This window comes from Mastigoproctus giganteus, chromosome 14, assembly GCF_048544385.1.
Source record: "Mastigoproctus giganteus isolate SK-2022 chromosome 14, ASM4854438v1, whole genome shotgun sequence".
NCBI lineage: Eukaryota > Metazoa > Arthropoda > Arachnida > Uropygi > Thelyphonidae > Mastigoproctus > Mastigoproctus giganteus.
The window spans coordinates 2,194,071-2,220,194 of NC_143588.1; the positions used below are offsets into that span (position 1 = coordinate 2,194,071).

The 26,124-nt window shown below is 38.2% G+C and overlaps 1 protein-coding gene across 2 annotated transcripts in view; it reads left to right on the forward strand.

The window, feature by feature from the left end:
* The window catches only part of LOC150074949 (CUE domain-containing protein 2-A), a 197,361-nt gene that overhangs the window by 415 nt on the left and 170,822 nt on the right, over positions 1-26,124 (forward strand). The window lies entirely within an intron of this gene.

Here is a 26,124-nt window from a genome sequence, read left to right on the forward strand (position 1 = left end):
TTAGATTCATGCATAGTTTTTATTATTCTTTTAAGGAGTATATACATATTTTTAAAAAATATTTATAACAATTTATATGAAGGAATTATAGTTATGAAGAAAAATATTGTTGAAAAGAAATATATTAACATTTTATGTTATTGAGTTTAAATCCCTTCCCTATGTATATGGGTAATTTGGGTAATTTAAATTATATATATATATATATATATATATATTATAAGTACCTGCTTTATACAAAAATTCAATAGATATAGCATAAAATGGTACCTATCACGACAGAGTAAAATTCAAAACAAAATTGGCAGTGGATATCTGCAACATACAGAGGATCCTATCAGCCTCTATATAAAGCAAAACTAATAATAATAATTCCGTATTTATAAAATACAAAATCTAAAATACCAAAAAATACCAAATTTTACCAGTTATTATTTAATAAGGCCTACATTGAAAGGCACATCATCATGGGGCTAGTGCCTCTCAATATATGCCATCAATAACAACCAAAACTATCTGTTTCTGCTAGTTATATGCTATGCCATGTTATACTAAATATAGTATAAATATTAAGTTAAGTAGAAATTAGATTAAGTTGAAATTTGAGTTGAGTTGATATATGCATTGGTAAGGATTGCGTTGTTCTTTAAGATTGTTAATCGGTACTTGATACACGCAATTTTAATTATTCTGACTTTTAATTTTAATTTTTCTTCAGATACATAATTGCACATTTAATAATTATTATAAGTACCTGCTTTATACAATGAATTATCAGGAACCCGGGCTTTACATCCCCGGTAATTTTCCGAAGTAGTTTGAATTAATTTTCTTTGCTCTTATCTGTATACTATCTAACTCTAATATCTTATGCCTCAAAATCTATTAGAGTATTTGAGGAAGTACTATTTTTATCCTTGCAGCCTTTTCCTTTCGCCTTAATATTGGTTTATACACTGGTGTGCAAAACTTAAGGACCAACATTTCTAAAGGTTACAACCACAAAATCAAACAAAACAGCGTGTGTCGATTTGCATAACTATGGCCATTCCGTAGAAAGCTGGTGCACATGCAAAAACTTGAATCATGATGAGAGGGCTCACATAAATAGATAAAAGCAGCAGTTATGTGCAAATTACCGAATGGTGAGCACGATTGTTACAGACATTCGATTGGATTCATACATTGCTACAGACAACAAAATGGCCAGTAGACAACATCTGGATGACTTTACCTGGGGTCGAATAATTGGGAAGCTCGAAGAAGGTCGAAGTGCGAGGAGTGTTTCTGCAGAGTTCGGTATCACCCATAGCATTGTCTCACGTGCATGGTCGGCCTTCAGAATGACAGGTACAGCTGTTCGAAGGACCAGTGGTGGTCCATGAAAAACAACACCCATTGATAACCACTATATACTCCTACAGGCCAAGAGGGACTGACACCAGCCAGCGGGATCCATTGCAAACCAGCTGCACAGGACGCAGGATATCACGGTTTACTGTGGCCAGGCGACTCCACAAAGGTGGACTGTTTGCTCAACGGCCAGTACACTGTATCCCTTTAACACCTGCCCATCGGAGACTGTTTACAGTGGTGCATCGAACAACACAAGGACTGGACAGCAGTGCAATGGGGTAAGGTTCTCTTTACCGATGAGAGTAGATTCAGTCTCAGCAGCGATTCTGGACGTCAGCTAACCTGACGAGAGGTTGGCACACAGTATCATCCCTGCAAACATCACTGAAAGGGATTGATATGGCGGTCGATGTGTTCTTGTCTGAGAAGGTATTATCTTGGATGGATGTACACAACTCCAGATATTGGAAGGTGGTACTCTGTATCTGGTGCATGCTACTGTATTGTCCTTCCCCATGTGCGTCTGTTCCGAGGTGCTATTGGCCCGAGTTCATGTTACTGGATGATAATGCCACACCCCATCGCACTGCAGCTGTTGTATTTTGAATATGCTTTTGGAAAGTGAGGACATTGTTCGTATGGATTGGCCTACCTGTTCCGCCGATCTAAATCCCATCGAACACATATGGGACGCTCTGTGGAGACACCCAGCGGCACTTCCACACTCACCAGAAAATATTCACCAGCTGAAGATGGTGCTGACACCTTCAGCTGGGGGGGTGGCCATATCTCCTACTAAGTACCACCTCTGTTCTCTCTTCCCTTTGTTCCATCTTTGGCAGTGATGCATCTGTATCATGGCAACCAGTGCTATGTTGCCATTTTTTAATAAAGTCCCTCTGTACCGTTTTGTTTCTGTTGTTGTGTTGGTTCCTTGATCATTCTGAACCTCATGAGGTTCCTTTGGTATGATTTTTCCATATCCTGGCCACTTCTATGAAAAGGTACAGGTGAAAACCTGGCTGGTCCTTAAGTTTTGCATACCAGTGTACCTTTGCTTTGCTTTTCACAAGTAACAGATACAGTTGTATATTTTTGTTAGGTAACACAAACACTTGGTTATAATTTTTTCATAAGTTATGGAAACACTCGTATATTTTTAATAATGTTTAAATTAATTATTTTAGTTTTTGCTATCTGTAGGGCTAGCGGTTATTTTTGCCAGTCTGCTGTTAATTTCATATAACGTAATTTCAGATAACATAATTAAATGAACTTATATCAACTCAAATTTCAATTTAACTTAATCTAATTTCAACTTAACTTATGATTTCTACTATACTTAGTATAACATAAATATGGTAAGGCTGGCATATAAGCAGAAAGAAATAGTTTTGGTTGTTATTGATGGCATACATTGAGAGGTGCTAGCCCCATGATGATGTGCCTTTCAATGTAGGCCTTATTCAATAATAACTGGTAAAATTTGGTATTTTTTGGTATTTTGTATATATGGAATATTATTATTATTAGCCTTGCTTTATATAGAGGCTGATAGGGTCCTTTGTATTAGCATTGGCATTAGTAGAGGCATATGATGCAAGAAAGCAACTTATGCAGCATCAGCCAGAAAAAAAAAAAAACTTCCACTTCACCCCTCCATTTGTTCGAAATACCTGTCCAGCTGAGCCTTAAATTTATTTAGCCTATCAACTTCCACAACAAGGGATGGAAGTCTGTTCCACCAACCAACTACCCCCTGGCTAAAGGCAAATTTCCGGACATCTATCCTACATCTGTCTTTCCTCAATTTGAATTTGTGCCCTCTCAGGTGATTATTCTGGGCAAGAGGGAGTATGTTGCAGATATTCACTCCAAATTTTGTTTTTAAATTTTAATCTGTCATACCATTTTATGCTGTATCTATTGAATTTGTATATTCTCAGGCAAATTTATGTCAAATCATTTCTGATGGCATTAATCTGTTCTGACTAGTAATTTTATCTGTTTTAAATAAATAAATATATTTTAAAATTAATATATATATATATAAAATAAAGGAATTTAAAAGAGAAAATGGAAAAATATGAATATTGTGAAGTGGTTATTGAAAATGTATAATATATAAAATGTGTAATATAGAAAATATATAAAATGTATAATATAAAAATTTATAATTTTAGAAAATGTATAATTGGTAATTTTTTAGGAGGCTTCCTGATTAGCTAGAATATAATCGCACTGCCTCTTCTTTGCCAGATAGAGACTGGTGGGAATCTGTATAGTCTATACAGGAGGCATTGTCGAGGCCACATTATGTCCAGGAGCAGGGTATATTCGTGCTGTGTGTACGTTTTATCCAAGAATTCCATCACTTCATACAACATGTCCTCCCTATCTTTTCTTACTACTGAATACATCATGAATAGTCAAACTAATGGAATGAACTTATATGCAAAAAGAGCTAAACCTCCCAAACATTTCCTCTTTGATTTTACAAATATACATGGTCTCAGATCCAATCTCAGTAATGTCCATTTCTACTTACAAAGTTTGTTTTCATTGCATTTGCCAGGGTTTCTCATATATACCATTTTTACTTATATAGTAATGGACATAGTGTATATCTGTCGATGGTGCCAGGGTCCCCCACAGAACTGCGAAAAAGTGTCACTGTGGAAAAGCGAAATCTGCCAAGACCAGATGAGTGTGTGAGTAGTGTAGGTATCGTGAGTATAGTGTTTGTGTTGTCAGGAAGAGGCATTCCAGCATCCTTCCAGGTCAGTAGAGGGATGCCTGTTGGAGTACAATCCCCCCATCCCCCCATCCCCAGCAGAGCAAGGAAGGAGAGGACTCGAGAAATGAAATGGGGCAAAGGGAAGAGGAAAAGCTGGGACCTCGAGGTTGGGAGGTCCAACAAAAAAAAAAAAATCAAAAATAATCAAAAAATAAAAAAAATTATAATGCTAAAATACGAGATAGATAAAATAAAAATGAAATAAAATAATAAATAAATAAATAAAAAATTAATTTACTCCTACCCCTAAGGGTTAGCAGACCACCAGAGGAGAACCTCGGTGGAAGAATCTTGTACAGTGGTGTGTGCACCAACAGGAATGTTAAATTCCTACCCCAGGTCGGGGTTTGCATGAGGATAGTCCCAAGTTTGAAGAGAGAGAGAGAGAGAGAGAGAGCAGGGACAAACCAGGAGGTTTCACACAAGAGAAACCTAGTCAGGTTCCAGTGGAACAGCAGGAGCAGCAGTAGTCATAAGGTGTCTCCTCTTGAAGAGGGCAGTACAGAAGTGTGTGTGTGTGAAGGTATTGAAAATTGTACTAGTTTCAATCAATTAGTGTACAGGCTGGAGAGCAGGCAAGTTGCTTTGGAGGAGGAGTTGTCTCAGATCCAAATCATGCAGTCGAGCAAAAGGTGATTCCATCCACCGTGCCAAATTGAAGAAGACGACCTTTGAAGGATCCGTGTCCAGCGAGCATAAAGGTAATCTCTAAGTTGGGGTTTAGCCAAGTTTCCTCACTACTTTTAGTGAGGAAAGCAATATCTGGAATGAATTTTCTGGTGGTCTCGCCCTGTGGACCATTGGGGCTGCCAAGAGGCTGGAAACTTCAGACCTAGAGACTTCTTCTCGGTTGTAAGGTAGACATTGGTAGCAGCAGAAATACCAATGAAGATAGTTTGTGTGTTCCTTCTGGTGCAGTGTAAGAGGCCACAGTAAGCAATGTAGAGGTTTAAAGGTAGATTTCTGGAAATGGCCTGGCCTGGAGTGCTGGGGTGGAGATAGTTCTGCAGGCTCCTGTGGATCAGAGAAGAAAGAGACTTTAAATACCATTTAGTTTGTTTGCAAAGGTGATTCTCTCAACCGTGCACCATATGTGGGTGATTCTCTCAACCAGGCAGGAGCACCATATGTAACAATCAGGAGGAAGACTGCAGAATATAGGAGCTTGAGAGCTCTGCCTTTAAGTCCCGGTCTTTTCTGGTCACACTGGCCAGCATGACTGTGTATCTCTTGATCTTATCCTTGCTATAATCAAGATGAAGCATGGAGGACTATTTATGATCGAGGTGGATGCTGGGGTATTTTACAGTTGTGTGCATTTTGATAGATGTTCCATGAAGTCGGATGACAGGTGGCCTACAGATATGGAGGGTACCTTAGATCAGCAACATTTTGGTTTTGGTTGAAGAAATGGTAAGTTTGTGAGTGTTACCCCATTGAGTAAGAGCATTCAAAAAAGAGAATTGACTTGTACCTCCAGGGCAGCCCGGGAGGGACCGTCGATGAATAGAACAAGGTTGTCCACATACGAGAACATGATAGTCCTGTCGAAGTTGTTGGAGAGCCAATCATCCAAGACTGTTCCAAATGGCTGGGCCCAAGATGGTACCCTGGGGACAGCCTCTAGCCGTTGATCTGGTGATTTTGTGATAAAGGGTCTTGATGGTAACCTTCCTGTTGGCAAGGTAGCTATTGTTATTTTATAGATTTGGGTGAGCATTCTGCCATTTTGACCCGCCTGATGAAGCTGGGCCACCAGACCAAGTCAAATGCTGCTTTAAAATCAATAAAAGTAGCCAGGATATATTTAGAGCTGGAGCCTTCTCTAACCATGCATAGCTGCAGCAGGGCATTGGTGGTGGAACATCCTGGGTTAAAATCATACTGGTTGGAAGCTGTCAGACCTTTGTATCTTGGTAGTTGACTTGGATTCTGGTGAGGAGCAGTCTTTCAAGCAGTTTCCCACGATTGAGCAGGAGTGCAAAGGGTCGATAAGCAGTTGTGTGGTTAGCTGGAGACTCAGGGATAAGGTGGAGATTTGCATCCTTCCAGGCATCTGGGAAGCAGCCCTCATGGAGACAGGTGTTAAAAAGCTTGCTTAGCAGGTTTGGGGCAATTGACCAGACCCCTTGACCACTTCACCCTTGATGAAATCAAGACCAGGGGCTTACCCGTCCTTGATCTTAGCAAGGGCCTCAGTAATTTCAGTGATGAAGTTGTCCAGCAGTTGAGTAGGAGTTATTCTGATTAATAATCTTGGTGTGTTTTCCTTTATTCAGATTAGGATGATCCTCAATGATCAGCTGGCCAATAATTTTATGCAGTGTCTAACCAAGTGGTAGTTTTCATGGTGCCTTGTGAAGTAATGGAGTCAACAATATCTGGTGTAGAAAGCTTTTGACGGATGATCTTATGGATGAGACCCTAGGAATCATTGTTGCCTTCTGTCCAGACAAGGTTCTGCCAGGTTGATTGTTTCTGGTGGTAGATGGTGTTAACTACTGCCTTCTGAGGTTTTTGTATTGGTCAGAGAGAAAGGTTCAACTTAGTGCAGGAGGTGTCTCCTGCGAGTTCTCTGAAGGTGCTATCTTGCCAACTTCAATTGGGATCGGAGTTGTGACAGCTCTGCAATTCACCAAGGGACACTCTTGGGAAATTTCTTGCACTTTGCCATTGACCTGCTACATGCATATGCGATTGTGTTAAGTCACCATGGTAGATAGATCAGTTGCAGACAACTCCTTAAGACGCTCAGGGGATGCTGTTGGAGAAAGAATCTGAAGGCAGCATTGAAGGAACCCCAGTTTTCAAACTTGGTAGCATATCTAACTGAATCATTATGGTGGGGTCTAATACCATGCAGGGCATCCAAGACGTCAAAAGTAATGATCCTGTGGTCACTAGTAGAGAGAAACTCTTGCACCTTCCAGTTGGAAATTCTTCTGACATTAGCTGGGGGGGGCATGGTAATGTTAATGTTTCATTGATTCGTGGAGGCCCAGAAGGTTGATTGGGAGCATTAAAAATTTCGAGATCATGAGAGGCCAAAAAATCCTCAACAAGGGTACCTCTGACATCAGTGGTGGAGCTGAACCAGAGTGGGGACTTGACGTTGGTATCAGCAGCCAGAATGATATTTCTATTCTCTGGAAGTGCCAATGCTTGATTCAACCAGATGCAGGTGAATATCAAGAGAGAACTGGAAATAGGCTGAGAGGAGAGTGATTGCTCCAAAATCTCCCTCCAATGCGGCAGCAGCAAGGTGAGGAAAGCAAAATGAATGAAGACTGGTGACTACGATATCCGGGTTCCTGATGATGATTGCAACAAAACAGTTCCCATCAGAGAAATGAATCTTACGGAAGGAGTGCAGGTAGCCAAGAACTCTGCCACCAGAACAGTAGGGTTCTTGCAGAAGAACATTAATGTTGTGCTCTTCCATTGTTTGGTGTAGTTGATTTGCTACTAAGAAAGACTTTTATGACTTGATTTGTGCTATTGATGAGCTGTGGTAAGTTGTGGTATATTGACTATTCATAATTGGTTGATTGTCTAATGATTTCTGCTGCGCGGCAATAAATGGGGCATCACCATCTCTGAGTGATTGGATGGCTTCTTTACTAATTTGCAATTTCCACATTGAAGGGCATTTCTACTTACAGTCTGCCAAGCCCTCCACTTTTTCTGACAGAATGCCAATTATCAGTTGATTCTACTGTTGCCCATTTCACTTGTCCAAATTATTTGCTGTATGATGCCATTTTCTTCAAATGTAGTACTTGTGCATATGTCTGCTCTAATATTCCTTGTCAGAGATTAGACTGTGTATTTTGGTGAAATTGCATCATTTATACACAGTTAAATGTAAATTAGCAAAATTTGCAATAGCGGCATCGTTTAAGTTGCGTCTCATATTGTGAATACCTTCACGACGAGTTGCCATGACATTGCACTACTTCGAATAAGTAACGCTTCACCCGAAGGAGAAGACTTATATCATACACCATCAGGCATCTCTCTCATAGGGCGCCTCCGTAGCCAGGTAGGAAGCAGCAGTAGTGCGTATCACATGCTTCTTGATTAGGCCGGGGTTCGAGCCTGTCACCACCAAATACGGAAGATGCGGAAAGGTCAGGGAATGACCACCGTATATCCTGGGGCAATATGGCCTTAGTTGCTAATGCTCCTAAAAACCAAAACAACAACAGCATCTCTCATATTGTGAAGATATACTTCACAACTGTTTTGCCATCATTACATCACTTGGGTACTGTGGGGGGTGAAAAACAAAAAGAATATTTTATATATTTTTTTATATTTATTTTAATTATTATTTTAATTATTATTCGTTCCCTTATAAGAGTGTTGTCCACCTTATTTTAATTTCCCCACTTACACACCTGACTTTACTTTACAGGAGAATTCCAGATTCGAGGGAACTTCTCAATTATTTATAATTCCCCTCGGACAGGCTGAGTGTTCAAGAATGACAAACAACACACACATTATTATATAACATAACATTTTATTTACACTTATATACACAATATAAAAATTAACAATTCTCAAGCACATATTATTATTATTACTCAAATTTGCCTATGTATTATCAGTTATATATGGCAATTAAATACATTGGTTTTACACTAGAAAGGTTATTTCTTTATACACAACAAACTTAATATCTTTACAAAACTGCTATAGCTTCTTCTTCACACACGAACAATAATTACTTAAGAGGATTAGGTACACCCTTTCTCCTATTTAAATCGAATCCTTACCTTATAAATTGATTTAGGAATTTCACTCTTAACTTCCGTTTAATTAGTACCCCATTTTGTCTTGGGGAATATAATTTCACAACTTTCTCTAATCAAGACAGATAGTACATTTGACATCAATTTCTGGACTAATGCTGGTCCCAAGTGTTAGCTACATTCATAAGGCTATTTCTTTCTCTGTATTCTCTATCCTTGCCTTCCAAAATATATCATACCTATATGTTAAACAATAACTAATAACAAATATCAAATTTCTCTCCTTTGCCTTTCTACATATGTCTAATTATACATTAATCAAAACCCAAAACTATCATCTGACTTATCTCTATATTTATGTATATATTTATATCTTTGTATAGCCTTCCCTTAACATCTTTCTAAACATTATACTAATCTGATATTAGAGTTCCAACAGTCCTTTATTTGTGAGGGAGAATACTATATAACTAGTCACTTACTTAATTTTACGAATCGGATTTCTCCGTTTTGGGACCTTCAGCTCCTTGTCTGGGAATGGCATCATCGTTTACCAACTGCATTCATCTCAGAACTTCAAGTTTCTCCATGGGCTGTAGTCTACGTCTGGATAGGGCATCATTGTGTCTTTTAGGAAATCATGGGCTCGTCTTCGATACTGCTATTAACCTTCGGTTCAGTTATTCTGGCGGACTAGGAATTACAACTTTATCTTCTCAGCTCACTTATCTGCGCCTTGCCTTTATAACTGCCTTCAGATGATGGACTAGGGTTATTTCTTTCCTTGGCCTTTATCACTATCTTCTTATGATGGGCTAGGGTTATTTTTCTCCTTACACTACTTATTTTCACGCTGGCCACTTTCACTACCTTCCTATAACGGACAGGTTTATCTCTCCATACACTTCAGTCATTTGCATACGGGCTACTACCCTTGCCTTTAGACGACGGACAGGCGTCTAAACTTACACTTCATTCATCTGCATACGGGCCACTACCCTTGCCTTCCGACAACGGACTGACTTATTTGCATACGGGCCACTACCCTTGCCTTTAGACGTCGGACAGGCTTATTCTCTTTACACTTCATTCATCTGCATACGGGCCACTACCCTTGCCTTCCGACGACGGACTGACTTATTTGCATACGGGCCACTACCCTTGCCTTCCGATAACGGACTACTCGACTGTTCTCTTCTATTATGAAACTCCACTAACTTACTGACTGCACTAAACTAAACTTAACTTACTGACTGCACTAAACTTATCTAACCCTTCACTACTCCATCTTAATTTGTCAGATCTTTCCCAGCTGGCTGACAGGATAGGACAGGACTTATCTAACCCTACACAACTTATTACTCATTTTCCCACTAACATTGTCAAAACCCAACTCTGTCTTTCCTAACTCATCTCCACAAACCGCCAACAAAAGCCCAACTCTGTGTTCTTTTTAACCCATTTTCACAAAACACTAACAAAAACTCAACTCAGTAACTTTTAACTCATTCTTTCCCCAACACCGTCAAAAACTCAACTCTATGTTTTTATTAACCCATTTCCACAAACACCAACGAAATCTCAACTGTGTGTGTCCCCCGTTCACTCACTTTTGTCATCTCAATTCAGCAACACCCCTCATAATTCCTGCCAGCCTTTTTTTTTTTTTTAGTTTACCCAATCTTCTCATTTTGGCAACTTTCATCATTTCCTATTCGTCCTTTAAAATTTCTCAAGCTGTATATTCAGAGCTCATTTTAATAAATTTCCAAATTTTTCCCAGGCAATCCGCTGCTTTGAAGTTCGCCGTCACCTTCGCCACCCCTCGTTAAACTTAGCAGATTTATTTTACATGCTCTAACAACCTTGCCATCGCCAACTGTCAGACGTAAATGTGATTGCTAGCCGGAGTAATTTGACCCGTATTTACTACCTGACCGATTTTCGGTGTCACCGGACAAAGGGATGTCCCACAATGTTCAGTCTACAGCCCTTTTGTTCTTTCTGGCCATAGTTGTTCACACCTGTACGCCAGTAGTCGCTGTCACCATTCCCGTTGTTATTGTTTGTTCTTTGCTATGGTGGGAACTGAAATGTACCCCTAATTGCTAATAGCTTACCGCTCCCTTCTCTAATTCAACCTTGTCTAATTTTTAATTCCTTGTGAGTGACCTAGAAAAATATTTGTGACTGGAAATGTTTACTGTCCTATTTTGCTATTTCCTAAGCTTTATTTTAAATAAATCTCACTCATTTCTAAAATATTAACATGTAAGATTTTACATCTTACAGTACCTACCCACCCACCGAAGAAGGGCTAAATAGCCCCGAAACGGTGCCGTCTGGGTGGTGGTATCCACTGAGAATAAGTAACAACAGTCTTCTCCTTCGGGTGAAGCTTTACTTATTCGAAGTAGTGCAATGTCATGGCAACTCGTCGTGAAGGTATTCACAATATGAGATGTAACTTAAATGATGCCGCTATTGCAAATTTTGCTAATTTATATTTAGCTGTGTATAAATGAAGCAATTTCACCAAAATACACATAGTCTAATCTTTTTCGCAGCTTGAGGCTTTAGCCCTAATGCATTAGAGTCCTTGTCATTGAGTAATTTTGACTTTCCTCTTTTCGATCTTTGGCTTAAAATCTCTCCGCTATGTTCTGTCAAATTCATCTGTTGCCTCTATCATTTCCACAACTCCACCAATCACTTGGAACTCTGACTTTCTTTCTTTGAATCTTGACTTTCTCCACTCCTGCTTTCCTAATAGTGATATAATTTTCCTTGTTGATTTTAATGTTCACAACTCCAGCTGGCTTCCATATTCTAGTCACATGATGCCTGCTGGTGGAGATGCTGAGACTTTTGCAATTACTAATGACTTAGCATTAGCATTAGTCGAGGCATTTGATGCAAGAAAGCAAGCTTAGCAGTATCAGCCAAAAAAAAAAAAAATAATAATAAATAAATAAATAAAAAAATAACCGCTTCCACTTCACCCCTCTGTTCGTTCGAAATACCTGTCCAGCTGAGCCTTAAACTTATTTAGGCTATCAACTTCCATGACAAGGGATGGAAGTCTATTCCACCAACCAACCACCCGCTGGCTAAAGGCAAATTTCCGCACGTCTATCCTACATCTGTTTTTCCTCAATTTGAATTTATGCCCTCTCAGGTGATTATTCTGAGTAAGAGGAAGAATCCCATCAGCATTGAGCATGCTCAAACCATTCAAGGCTTTATACACCTTTATCAGATCACCTTTCTGGTGCCTAGTCTCCAGATACTGTAATTTGCAAAACTTAAGCCTTTCTACGTAAGAGCACCCCTTTGTTCCATTCACTAATCTTGTTACCCTTCTCTATACCTGTTCCAGCATCTCTACATCCTTCTTGAAATGAGGCCTCCAGACCTGTATACAGTACTCTAGGTGTGGCCTGACCATTGCCTTATACAAGGGAATAATCACCTCCTTATTCCTGCTAGAAAAATTCCTATATATCATCGACAGTGTTCAAATGGTCTAAATAATAATATCATAACCGTCCTTTCCACATTTCTGTTTGTAGAAGAATAAGAGAAATGTACCCCTATATGATATGTAGAACACTTCCTTATGATAATCTCCAGAAATTAAAATGAATATAAATTTAATTCAAAATGAGTTCAGTAATAAAATCAATTAAAAAATTTTAATGTAAATTGAATTAAGTTTTTCAAAATGTACATAAAAATTTTTTAAATTAATTTCTTAATTGATTTTATTACTGAACTCATTTTGCATTTAATTTATATTCCTTTTAATTTCCTGAGAGTGTCATAAGGAAGCATTCTTCATATCATTATTGAGGTAAATACATTTCCTGTATGTATTTACATACCTGTATATATGAGGCAGGCATACCCCGGGACTAGAACCAGGGTATGTCTGCCGGGAGCAACTATTAATGATGTCACCAACAGATTGTCAGATTTTAAGGTGGGTAAAGAGAATATTATTATTCATGTGGGCACCAATGATATTAAGCATACACGATCTGACGATTTGTTAGACAAATATACGACCGTGCTAAAGAAATGCAGCAGGTTGGGTCACAATGTCTATGTGTCTGCAATTCTGCCCAGATATGATAGGAGGGATTATATGCTGAAAGCCCTGTGGATTAACCCAAGGCTTGAAGAACTCTGGAAGGCTTTTGGGGAGAAATTTCTATCATCTTGGCCTACATTTGTAGGTAGAAGGATTGATATCATCATCAGCCATTTTCAGTCCACTGCAGGATGAAGGCCTCTCCAGCAACTTTCCAGTTCCTTCTGTTTTGTGCAATGGCCATCCATTTACTACCCACAAACTCATGGATTTCATCTGTCCATCTCCGTCGTTGTCTTCCAGGTTTTCTTCTAGCTCCTCTTGGGTACCATTCTGTTATTCTCTTAGTCCATCTGTCATCATGTCTTCGAGCTATGTGACCTGCTCAAGACCATTTTAATTCTTTAGTTTTGATAAGAATGTCCTTTACTTGAGTTTGCTGCCTAATCCATGTGTTTCTCTTCTTATCTAGCAGTCTGATTTCCAATATAATTCGTTTCATTCTTCACTGTGTCGTTCTCAGCTTCTCTTCCATTCTTTTGGTGAGTGCCCAAGTTTCACTTCCATAAGTCATGGTGGGTAGTATACATTGGTTCATTATTTTACATTTCAGACAAATTGGGATATTGCTCTTCAGTATGTGGCTATATTTCCTGAATGCTATCCATCCAAAATTTATTCTTCTCTTGACTTCCAGCCATTCATCATTATTACAGCTGATGACTTGTCCCAGATAAGTATATGACTCCACCTTTTCAATTACTGCTCCTTCAATCATATCCCTTTCTATGGCATACTTGTTCATCATTACTTTAGTTTTAGCCATATTCATCTTTAGTCCAAAATCCTTACTAACTCTGCATAAGTGATTAAGATTTTCCTCTAATTCTTTGGGATCATGGATTATGACCACAATGTCATCTGAAAGTTGTAAATGATTTAGTCCATTCACATTGACTCCTTTCTGCGACCAGTCTAATCTTCCTCGAGGGCAGCAGTAAACAACTTCGGAGATATTGTATCTCCTTGTCGAACTCCTTTCTCAATTTTAAATTTGCTACTTTGTCTAGTATAATAAAGGAGGTAGCGTTCTCATATATTTTCTTCAAAATCATAATATGTGGGGTATCAATGCCTTGTCTTTCCAGTGCCCGAAACATTGCCTTATGCTGTACGGAGTCAAATGCCTTTTCATAATCCACAAATGCCAGGCATAATTGTGTTTTATATTCATTTGCTTTCTCCATTAGCTGTGACATTACGTGAAGGTGATCCATAGTTAAGAATCCTGTCCTAAAGCCAGCTTGCTCTTTCGGTTGATTCGCATCAAGTATTTCTAATCTGCTAGTAATGACCCTTGTGAATAACTTGTAGATGTGGGATAACAAGCTAATTGGTCTATAATTTCCAATTTCTGATTTATCTCCTTTCGGATATACATTTAAACAAAGGTGGTGGAAGAGTTTTTGCCAGTATTATTGAAGATACCTTAAAGGTTCAGGGAAACTGCTAGTTTGTGGGAACAAGGGTAATATAGATACACATTTATCTGATAATATTGGTCAAAGTAGTGCTTTCACATACCTCAAGAGTTGTTTTTTACTGCAACACAACATATTAGCAAGATGTTTTGCAGGCAGAAACGTTTCAGATGAGCGAGTAGCTAGGGAAGCGAGCTTAAATAATTTTAAGGGGTGTGTCAGGGTAGTTAACTATACAAGAAAACTGTCTTAATTGTTTATATAATAATGTCAGAAGTGTCAATAAAATGAGTGAATTCTAGCTGCCGGTTAGAACAAGTAACACTGACATAATAGGGCTTACAGAAATGTGGTGCCACTCGGAGATGGGGGATGACGAGTTTACATGCCAGTAAGACTCCTGGGGTTGATGGCATATACCCCATAATCTTAAGGGAGGTGGCAAGTGAGCCAAGGAAAAGTGCCAATGTATCTCCAATACATAAGTGCGGTTCTAAGAGTGAAGTGGGAAATTAACAGCCGCTCGATCTAACTTCTGTAGTAGGGAAAATCATGGAGACAATGATCAATGGGAATTCAGGATCATTTAGATAGAAATGGAATTCTGAAGGATACTCAACATGGTTTTGTAAAGGGAGAGTCATATTTATCTAATCTGGTTAGCTATTTTGACAAGGTCACTCAAGAGCTGGATTTAGGAAATAATTTCTACATTGCTTATTTGGATTTCAGCAAAGCATTTGACTCAGGCCCACATGAGTGGTTACTTTAAGCTGGAACAGGTTGGAATCACAGGGAAAATCCTAGATGGATGGCTTCATGGCAGGAGGCAGAGAGTTGTGATAAGTGGTTATTCTTCAGATTGAGTTGATGTAAGAAGTGGGGTTCCCCAAGGATCAGTATTAGGACCATTGTCGTTTTTGATTTTCATAATGACATTGATGAAGGTATAGAGGGCGTGATGTAAAGGTTGGTGGAGTAGTTAATGATCACTGGTAGATGACTTTCATCAACCGGTGAAATACCACCACTTTGCTTATTTGAGGCTTGAAGTGGTGAAACCCATGTTTAGTCTCTAGAGCAAAGTTTCTGGCAGCCCCCTCTCCTCATACTTCTCCTTCAACCCATTTCTCATAAAAAAAAAAAAAAAAAAAAAAAAAAAAAAAAAAGCAGAGCTTCTTCAGAGTGAACTAGATAGACTTCAGATATCATCAGAAAAATGGCAGCTATGCTTTTATCCAGCAAAGATTAACAAGATTTCAACAAGTTTAGAAAAAGAATACTCTGAAGTGGGTGGCAAAGGCCACCAATACAGTATTATAAACCAATTTCAGATCAGTGTGTATTCTCTTATTATGTATATAATTATGCTATTCGATGTACAGTATATTCTTACGTTTTGTATTTTGACTAATATTCTGTACACTGACTTAGTTAATTTACCCAGTTAATTTCTCTATTTTTATAATACATTATTTAATTTGTTCATTAAATTGTACTCTTATTTTTTTGGTTTATTTACGCAACTTTGTGTTTACATTATGTTGTTAACCCCTGGCCACTGTGACGGGCTGTTACAACTGCTATACTATTAACATCACTATCTTTCTATTGCAATAAAGATTTCTCTCTCTTTCTCTCTCTCTCAAAGTGTAAGGTATTATACCTGGGGAACAGTAATCCCAAAATAACTTTAACACTTGGTGAAGTTGAATTAAATCCAGTAGTGAAGGAAAGGGACTTGGGTGTTAAGATACAGTCAGACATGAAGTTCTCCGAGCATTATAGACAGATTGTAAGGAAGGCCAATGGTGTTCCTATCGATGATTTATCGAACAATTGCTAGTAGTGAAGTGGCGAAACCTATGTCTCTAGAGCAAAGTTTCTGGCATCCCCCTCTCCCCATACTTCTCCTTCAACCCATGCACGGTACTAAGTACTATAGGTTTTGATACCTTTCGTGTTTGGGGTTCTCATAAAAAAAAAAAAAAAAAAAGATTAGGATGTCATAATCCTATTATATAAGCCTATTGTTAGACCACACTTAGAATACTGTATTCAAGTATGGAGACCACTCCTAAAGAAAGACATTGTACTTCTTGAAAGGGTCCAAAGATGGATAACTCGTCTGATGAGATCGGCAAAAGGGCATCCATATGAGAGACTTTGAATATGTGGGTTATAGAGCTTGGAAACTAGGTACCTTACAGGAGACTTGATTGAGGTGTTTAAAACTCTGAGAGGCATAAGAAAAATGAATGAGGATGAAATTTTCACAGTTTTAAATGATTCTAGAACTAGGGGCCATAATTTCAAGTTACACAGAGAGAAAATTTCTCTCTCTTAGTAGCAGGAAGTTTTATTTTAGCCAGAGAGTTATAAATTACTGGAATAAGTTACCTACATGGGTGGTAGAGGCTGAAAGTTTGGTGAAATTCAAAAGTCAGCTGGATAATTACCTACTGGAGGAGGGAAATGCATAGGTTATTACCTTTTCTCTTATTAATTATTTATTTTTAAAATATTTTCTTTATATTTTTTTTGTATTTATTTATTTTATTTTTTGGCTGGTGCAGCATAAGATATAGGCTTACTTGCACCATATGGCCATTACTAATACTAAATTTCTCTTATTCTTCTGCAAATATTGAAATACAATGTAGAACGTATTGATCATCATAATTCTGTTTTATACTATCAGTTTCAACATTTCTATCAACAAGCCTATTGACCTACGTTATTGTAGGTCGATAGGCTTGTTGATAGAAAATTTTCAAATTTATATCACCAATTTAAACAAGTACACCAACTGTTTAACTATAATAGTTTAATACTGAAAATTATAAAATGTACAAGATGATACAGTACTGTAAAATAATATTTACAAAAACTGACTTACAAAATAAAATATATGATGAAATTTTAAAATGCAATAAAATATAATAAAGGTTAAAAGCAATAAAACAAACCTTTATTATATTTTATTGCATTTTAAAATTTCATCATACATTTTTTACATTTAAAATAAATATTATTTTACAGTACTGTATCGTCTGGTACATTTTATAATTTTCAGTATTAAACTATTATAGTTAAACGGTTGGTGTACTTGTTTAAATTTGTGATATGAATCATTCTCCCAACCTTAGAGGCCTTTTTGAAGATAATTTTCAAATTTTTACAACTCTTGGAGTTGTAAAATTTTAAAAAATTAAAAAATCATTATTACAAAACTTCTCCATATAAGTTTTGCACAGGACTCCAGGGTCCCACAAATTTTGGGACCAGCCCTGTGCAAAGTAGTACAGTAGTATTGATTAAATTTATATTGAATAATCTAATTTCAATTCTGTTACTTATCTTTGGTCATATTGTTCATTGTGTTGTATGCTACCTGCCCTCTTTTGTATGCTGTTCATTTTGTCTTCCTCAACCTCCCAGTTTGCAAACAGTTGGCTTGTCCTGAAATACATAAAGTTGTCTTTATGTGCCACCCAGAATGGGGGAATGGAATGGGGGAAGTGAGAGAACAACCACTCCAGGTTGTAGGAGTGAAAGATCATAGGGCAAGAGGCCCTACGTTGGAGTTCCTACTTGGACACTATCCCTCAATGGCCAGTGTCTGCATCCCACACCATGCCAGCTAAGTATGATGTCTTCTTGGATGGGCATGGGGCCATAAATGGTCCACTTGCCCACCAGTCAATCTGCGGGGGGGGGTAGTAGTGACACACAATTTATTACTTATGCTCTGCATTGATTCTGATTTTATTATTTTTTTCTTACATCTTTTATTATTATTTTTTTTTTTTCCCTGTTTGATTGTGCTTTTTTTTTTTTTTTTTTTTTCCTTCCATATATTCATCCACTTTCTCACACTTGGGGGGGGGGTGATACAATGGCATTTAGTGTAATTTAAAATTAAATACTTAAAGATTAACTTAAATAATTAATTTAGATTTAAAGACAACTAAAATAAGATTTATAACTTACTAAGAATTAGACTTTGTGTTTTTTCTCACTCACAGACTTTCACTTTATCAAATTTACATATCACTTATTCAATTCCATTCTCTCTGCACTGCATCCCTGGCCTCCTCAACTTACTTTTATTATTCAGCTCAGGTGCAGTCCTGCCTGCTGGGGAGATATGTAGTGGGTGTATTGATGTTGTTAGTAGCTAAGTTCATTTTGTTAGTGTGTATATTCTAAAACTATACAGGGTGACCGTAAATGATGTTTCCGAGTTTGATATTTTTTTTATTCAGAATTACTTCAAGCTACACTCATGAAATACATGCCAGCTGAAAGATCAATTGAATAAGTTTTTTAAATTGGCACTCGACTGCCAGTTTTGCATTCTATCTGCTACACAGTGCTATATTCTCCAGAATGGCAAAATGGCGACCTGGTCGGAGAAAGCTTTCTGTGTGTTAGCATTTAATGCAACAAAATCTGGAGTTCTTTCTGTGGGATTATGTGAAGGACAATGTGTACCATCCCTCCACTATCAACAACACTGCAGGAGCTGAAGGCACTAATTACAGAGGCCTTTGGTAAAATTGATCGCAAAATGAAGAGCAGTGAGTGGCAGGAGATTTAATATCGCTGTGATATCGTTCGAGTTACTCATGGTGCCCACATTGAACTTTACCAATGACTTTATGTACTTTCATAAAACTTATTGAACTGATCTTTCAGCTGGTATGTGTTTCATGAGCATAGTTTAAATTAATTCTGAATAAAAAAATATCAATTATAAACATTACAATCATTTACAGGGACACCCTGTATAACAATTTGTTTTTATACTCTCAATTACATTCATACCTTCATTCACTCCCTTTTTTACCAAAATTTTCTTTTGCTTCCTTGCTTGGTCACTTTCCTTCACCAAAACTTCACATTCTTTATCTTTCACCACAATTTCAATTTCACTTTATCACATTTATTCAGTGCCTAGCACATTCACCCAATTCTTTCACACTCATTCTTCTTTCGTTCTGCATTGCATCACCTTGTTTGCAACGTGCTTACTCTTATTATTCAGCTGGGTTGCTTCCCTGGCTGCCTGTACATCTCCCTCCCCTTATAATTGCGTAGTGAGTATGGTGATCATGGGGAAAGGCCCAGTCATCAATCTGGTTTTGTCTAATTCGGGTATCTTTCAGGGTGCTGGTTACAGCTCTGATTCAGATTGAAATGTCATTATTGTGGTGTGGTGGGAGACGTGAGCACTTTGGCTATGGATTATTACTTGGTTGTGGAGAGGCTGTAAGGCCTGTCTCTGCATGCTTTGTCTAATTTCAAATATTTGTAATAAGGGCCTATTAAAAATTCTTCATAAACCAGGGAAATCTAAATCAGATCCACCCACGAGCATATTGGCCAATATTTTTATTAGCAAATATGGGTAAATTGTTCGAGAGACTTCTCGCAGAGAATTCTGAATATTTTAGAGGAAAAACAGCTCACAATTTGGCTTCAAAAAAGGATGTTCGACCGAAGATGCCATCATCTTTCTAACAAATTGCATTCAAAATTCAACTTCAAAATACATAATAGTTGTGTTCATTGACTTCGAGGGTTCTTTCAGCTCATTATGGTGAGAAAGTGCCCTCAGGTTGTTGCGTGATGCCAACTGTGACAACTACATTTATTAAGTGATCAGATCTTACTTCAGTGATAGATTAATTAAAGTCTGTGCAGAGCACTTAAACTATTTCTCAATTGTTTCCAGGGGTCTGTCTTGGAGCCTCTACTATGGAATGCAGTGCTGGACCAGTGGTTGGTCAAAGATCACGAGGACACTTAGAACAGCTTATGCTGACGAGCTGGTTATTGGAATGGAAGGATGGTCAAGGAGGGTAATTAAAGAGCAAATTCAACCCATACTAGACAATCTATTGACTTGGGCACAAGTAAATAAACTAAAAATCTCTACCAGCAAGACAAATTTTATGATTTTCCGAACTCATTTGGCCTACAATAGACCTCCAGAAATTCTAATAAATAACTCTCAAATTCCCTATGTATCAAGCAACAAATATTTAGGTTGTAACACTGGATGACAGACAGATTATCATTCTTGCCACATGCATCAAAACTGTTAGAAAAAATCAGGAACTTCACTTACTCTGTGGTCAGAATCTCTAAAAAAGAATGGAGGTTGACGAAGAAAACCCTTTCATTATACTATAAGACAGTATTCTTACCGATCATTGCAATTGAAATATTAATTCAGAAATATTAATCCTCATAATTCGGAAATATTATCAAAGTAAAAATACGTAAATGTTATCAAAGCGAAAATACATTTAAAGTAGTAGTAGTAGTAGTGGCATGTCATGCAAGAAAGCAAGTGTATGAGCTTATGCAGCATCAGCCAAAAAAAAAAAAAAAATGTTTGTCCAGTTCCTCCTTAAATTTATTTAACCTATCAACTTCCACAACAACAGATGGAAGTTTGTTCCAGCAATTAACCACCCGCTGGCTAAAGGCAAATTTACGCACATCTATTCTACACCTGCCTTTCCTCAATTTGAATTTATGCATCCTTAGGTTTGTAATTATTATTATTATTAGCCATATGGTTCAAGGAAGCCTGAAGCTTATGCCGCACCAGCCAAAAATAAAAAAATAATCTGAACAAGTGGAAGAATCCCAGCAGAATTCGGCATGCTCAGCCCATTCAACGCCTTATACACCTCAATCACTTTGCAGGTGCCTAGTTTCCAGCTGCTGCAATTTGCAGAACTTAAGCTTCTCTTGGTAAGAGGATCCCTTCATTCCTCTCACCGATCTTGTTGCCCTTCTGTGTACACGTTCAAGCAAATATGCATCCTTCCTAAAATGAGGTCTCCAGACCTGTACGCAGTACTCAAGGCATGACCTGACCATTGCCTTATACAGAGGGAAAATCACCTCCTTTTCCCTGCTAGCAAATTCCTGTATATCATTGACAAAACTCCCATCACCTGCTCTGGCAGCCTGTCTGTATTGCTCAGAAAACTTCATATCTGACTGCACAATTACTCCCCAGGTCTTTTTCATTTTCTACCACCTTAAATGTAGTACCACACAGTTGGTACATTTCTCTGGGGTTACTTCTACCCATATGCATTACTTTGCATTTGTCAAGGTTAAACTTGAGTTGCCACTTCTTAGCCCATCTGCCCAAATTTTCTAGATCCTGTTGCAGTAGCATACTGCCATTACTGTCATTAACAACCCTGCCAACCTTTGTATCATCTGCTAACTTTGACCCTAAGCTTGATATATCTTTATCAATAACATTGATAAATATACAAAAAAAAGTGGACCCAACACTGAAACCTGGTGGACTCCACTAATAAAATTAGACTACGAAGAGCAGCACCCATTGATTATCACCCTCTGTCTTCTTGCACTCAACCATCCTTTTATCCATTGTAGCAACTTACCCTTAATACCATTCTGCTCCAATTTGCAACAGTGTCAAAAGCTCTCCTGAAATCCAAGTATATGATATCAAAATTATTTTTTGCATCCAGTTCCTTTGTAACCACATCATAATATCCAATCAAATTTGTCAGACGAGACTGTCCCTTAACAAACCCATGCCGTGTCTGAATTATTGCTGCAGTCTTGTCTAGATGATCCTGCAATGCATCTTTAACCAGTGACTCCATTATTTTACTTGGAACAGAAGTTAAACTAACTGGTCTGTAATTACTCGTGTCACCCTTCGATCCTCCTTTGTGAATTGGGGATACATTTGCGCATCTCCAGTCTGTGGGGACCTCCCCTGAATCCAAGGATACTCTTATAATTATGGTTAAGGGTTTGCTTAGTTGCTTTGCTGCCTCCTTTAATATAACTGGATAGATCCCATCTACCCCAGGTGCCTTTATTGTGTTTAACTTCAACAATTTCTCCTTCACTTTGTTCTCAGTTATTACAAAATCATTAAGCACCCTGCTACAATTTGATAACCTTCTGACATTTCAAACCTTAACTCCTTGTGTGAATGTAGATGCAGAATGCCCATTCAGTTTGTTTGCTTAAGGGTAAGTTGCTATCTGAGCAGGATCATCAACAGTCGAACCATCAATATCAAGTGGACCAATCAGATTCATCCCCTTCCTTTTATATAAGGAAGGTGATGAATATATATAAGTAAAGAAAATTAGTGAAATTATTGTAATCTTATAATACCGTGATAAATCTGACTAAAAAATGAATAGCAAGTGCTTAAAAAACGGTACTCACCTTGTATAAATCTGCAATAAATTTATTGGTAGATGGTGGCTAAATTTAGGTTGGAAGAAGCATTACAAAGAACTAAGGCAGAGAATGGGGTGAAAATATTTTAAACAGATTTTAAAATGAGCGCAAAGAAGTAGAAGTGCAGATGTCCAATCCTTGGTTGTCATAAAGAGGTTAAAGGACGCAAATGAAAAAAAGAGAAGACCGGTGGTGCCAATAGTCATTACGAGGGACTTTCTTTGAATAAACCGTCATCAATCGGCAAATGGGAGAGAAGTGAATGCGTGTTGTATTTAAAGTTTATCTATACTCTCGTGATGCTCTTTGACACATGGGAAATTTAGCCGCAAGAGGTTCCAAGCCGGTGAGAGGTTGAAGGGAAGTTTAGCATTAATAATATTGAGATCGGAATGGTGTCGGTACCATTCGATGGTGAGGGCTTCATATTGAAGAATTCTGTAGCTCGATCTAAGTTTAATAATGGTGATGGCAGAGTCAACAAGGGGGGGGGGGGTTGTGGGTTTGAGCTTGGGTTGTTAACTCAGTGCAGGAGTGAATTGTCCTGAAACTGTTGAAGTGGTAGTATGGCGGGTATTGGAAGTTGTGGAGGAACCGAATTTGGTGGTAGTGCTGCCGATGTAACAGGTGTCGCAGTTTGGTCGGCATTTTATGAGATATATTATATTATTGAGATCAGTGATGGGATATTTGTGTGTATCTTTATAAGAATTAAATACGGAACCTAGTTTATTGTAAGTAGAAAAGGTGTGGGAGATGTCGGTATCTTTGAATATACACAGCAATTGTGCTGCTAGTTCACTATGGTAAGGGAGAACTATGCCAGTATTTGTCTCGTTACTGTGTCTGGCAGGGTTATTAATACTGTTTTTAACGGTGGATATTGTACGTTGGATGAGTTGGGGGGTGGGTGCTCCTCTGGCTATGAATTTATCAGTAAGGTATTGAAGTTCATTGTATAGATCGTTTTGTGAAGAGCTGAATTTGATAGCGTTGTAGATTTGGTTGTGTAGGACCGCTTTTTTGGTACTAAGGGGATGATGTGAAGTGAAATGTAGATATTTACCGGTGTGCGTGTTTTTTCTGAAAATCTTTGTATTTAAATTTGTGCCTGTTGTATAAATAGTGAGATTAAGAAAGTTAATCTGGTTGTCCGTTGCGATTTCAAAGGTAAGGTTTAGCCTGTCATGTATTGTATCGAATTTTAAAAAGAGATTGTCTATGGTTGTTCTGTAGCCTATTATTAGGATATCATCGGCGTAGCGTATGTATAATTTAATTTCAGAAGGGAAAGGTTGTAAAATTTGATTTTCAATAGCGGCGAGATAAATTTCAGAAGGGGGGGGGGTCAGAAATGCATAAACCCATTGGTAAACCGAATGTTTGTCGATAAATTTTATTATTAAATCTAAAATATCTAGCGTCTAGTAAAAGAATGGTGAGTTCAAGGATGTGGTCAACTGAAAGAGAGGTACATTTTGTTCAAGAGTCATTAGCTGTTAGAAGTACGCGTAATGCTTGTAGGGTGAAAGGAACATGCACATTAGTGTATAGGGATATGACGTCAAAAGAAGCTAATACATCTCCGTTGGATATGGTGGCATTACTGATTTTTTGGTTGGTATTATTAATTTTGAATGTAGAGAATCGGGTGAGTGGGGATATGATTTTGACAAGGAAGGTGGATAAATGGTGGAAGGTGATATAGTTGTACCCGTTGGCACTAATGATATTAAGAGTAGGAGACCGGCGGAATTGACCTGTACTTAACAAGTACAGGTCACTGTTGAAAAAAAAGCCGTGAATTAGGGTTGAATTTGAAAGTATCTGCAATTCTGCCCAGACACGATAGGAGGGAGTACATGACGAGAGCCCTGTCAATCAATTCGGCCCTGGAAAGATTGTGCAAGGCTCAAAGGGTAGAATTTTTTTCAACCTGGTCTGTACTTGTTAACAGGAGAGACTGCTTCTACAGGGATGGGATACACTTAAATAGAAAGGGTGCAAGAATGTTTGCTGATGCCATCGAGGCAGTGTTAGGTGGGTCGGAAAACTGCTAGACTGGGGGGGGGATACAAGGACTAATAGATTAACAGTAGCCACTGGCAGAGGTGAAAGTGATTCTTGCACTGCTTCTATTGCAATGAGCTGCAGCCTGGAAAATAAGATGCAGGATATTTCAGAGACTGCTGGGAATCATTGGGGACACAAATAAACACATAGGTTGTGTTAGGGTAGCTAAGAAAAAGAACAGGTGCATGTATGCACCTGTTCTTTTTCTAAACTCTTAGCATTGGTGTACATGTGTGTACACCAATGCTAGGAGTTTAGTAAATAAATTTGATGAATTTGAGGTATTGCTCAAAACATCAAAGGCAGATATTGTGGGGATTTCAGAGACGTGGTGTCACACAGATATAAGGAATGCAGAAGTGGAATTTGGGGAGTACAATGTCTACAGAAAGGATAGACAGGATAGGAAGGGAGGAGGGGTTATGCTATTAGTTAAGAAATACATAAAATCCAAGGAAGTGAAGCCAGTCGACATTGCTGGACAGTGCAGTGTCGAGTCAGTTTGGTGTGACATAAGCATTGGGAGATCAAAATTGAGAGTAGGAGTGTTCTATAGGCCTAATGACTCTGGTGAGTATAATAAGAAACTGTACGGGGAAATAGAGTGGGCCAGTAAATCAGAGAGTCTTATAATGGGGGATTTTAATTTCCCAGATATTGACTGGAATTTGGGGGCTGGTCACTCACACTAGCAAGGCTTTTGTGATTTATTGGATGATTGTTTTCTACATCAGCATGTTCGGGAGGCAACTAGAGGGAGTAATACTCTTCATTTGATTATCAGTAGTGATTCTTCATGCATTAAGAATCTGCAGGTAAATGAACCACTAGGTGGCAGTAATCACAGTGTGCTGAAGTGGGATTTACTCAAAGAGGTAACTGCCATTAGAGGTAAAGGGAAGGGTTATTGCTTTCGTAAAGGCGACTACGATGGACTGAGACAGTATTTAAATTCTATACAGTGGGACCAACTGATAATGTTACCAACAGCAAATTCAAAATGGGAAGCATTCAAAGAACTTATCTTGGAAGCTACTAGGCTTTACATACCAACTAAGAAATATTGTTCAAGGTTTAGGCCTCAGTGGATGTCAGATGAACTAATGAGACATATGGCAGAGAAGAAAAATGCATGGGATACATACAAATTAACACGTGAGACAGAAGCCTATGATAGATACAAGTTGATCTGTAACCAAGTTACAAAGGAGGTTAGGCAGGCGAAGGCAGATTATGAGAAATCTTTGGCAAGGGATGCAAAGAAAAACAGCAAAAGTTCTTTACTTATGTAAACTCTAGAAG